We start from the raw sequence: 1,297 nt of genomic DNA, 5'->3' as shown, positions 1-1,297 counted from the left end.
AAGGCCCCTCGTCTTGTTTTTTGTGTCTCAACCATTCCTTTGTTTAGAGTTCTGAACATGATAAAGCCACTGTTAATATTATTTTGCTAATTATATCTGTCACAGTACTTAACTTTAAGTTGTATTAAATATTTTGCTATATTTACTTTCATATGCTTGGAAGGCATATGCTAAAGAGAAGGGATGTAGATCATTCGACAGAATGTCTTTATTTTTACCCTTGCAGGACACCGTAGCGAGGAAGTGAGTTGTTCGCCTGAGAGCTCTAAGATGTAATGTACGGTCGCGGCAATCTCAATAAACGGCTGCGTTTACGTTCCATCGGATGTGATCCTTGACTCACACAAACGTACCCGGATTTAGGAGAAATCCACAAATGTTAACTAGATTAAGATAAAGTGCTGAAGAATTTAACATGTCAGAGCTCACCACCACTTCCAGAAGGCCACTCTTAATATTCTTAAATTCATCTTTTGTCAAGTCTTCTTTCAGTTCTTGTTCCAGTTTCTCAATTGTCTCCTAAAACAAAAACAGTTTTCTGTTATCAATACTTTTTTTTTAATCATTTAAACTTCATTTTTGTACTTACCTTTGGTATTGTCTTGTCAAGTTGTCTCACCTTAAGTGTGGGGATCAATGACAGCATATGGATTTGTTAACAAATACATCTTGTTGCTTTGAAAGAGAATCAGAATGCTAGGCTTTCTGTCTTAAATGTCCAAAATACATTTTCCATGACATACTTATGCTCATTTAAACTACAGACAGAAAAAAATCATTGAAAGTGTAAATGCAGACAAAATTTAAAGTATACATGTACTCTCAAATATTTTCTTTATACAGGCCCAATACAATCTTGTTTCCTGTTGTAATTTAAAAGTTATTATAAGGGAACACATTTGCCTTTTTTATTACCCATGTCAAGTCATAGGCTTCGTATTTGTCTTTTGTGTAGCCTTCAGATGCAACAACCTGTCTCTGTAAAGAGAAGATCATGTGGAGTTATCTTTTCCCAATAAGTAAGTTCTAAAAATATTTTCCTAGATATTCTAACAATATATCTGTCCTGGGAAGTCACAGCTTCTGTGCAACCATCTGCTTCATCTAAAGAACAATAGCAAGCTGGTGGTGGATGCATCACATCCACTTTCCTTTTGGGAAAGTTGTCAGTGTGTCAACCTCCTTGTTTGAACTGAAATTGGTTCAGAAAGGTGTTTTTACTCAGGAACCAGATCATTGAGTCCAGGATGACAACCACAATGTTATGTCTTATTGTTGTTTCCATGTTCTATTAAAT

The 1,297-nt window shown here is 35.3% G+C and overlaps 1 protein-coding gene across 2 annotated transcripts in view; it reads right to left on the bottom strand.

Annotated features, from left to right (window-relative positions):
• The window catches only part of LOC112159864 (deoxynucleoside triphosphate triphosphohydrolase SAMHD1-like), a 64,936-nt gene that overhangs the window by 49,929 nt on the left and 13,710 nt on the right, over positions 1 to 1,297 (bottom strand). The window lies entirely within an intron of this gene.

Source organism: Oryzias melastigma, linkage group LG7 (genome assembly GCF_002922805.2).
Source record: "Oryzias melastigma strain HK-1 linkage group LG7, ASM292280v2, whole genome shotgun sequence".
Lineage (NCBI taxonomy): Eukaryota > Metazoa > Chordata > Actinopteri > Beloniformes > Adrianichthyidae > Oryzias > Oryzias melastigma.
Note: the sequence above shows the minus strand (reverse complement) of the source record. Positions and strands in the feature narration are given on the sequence as shown.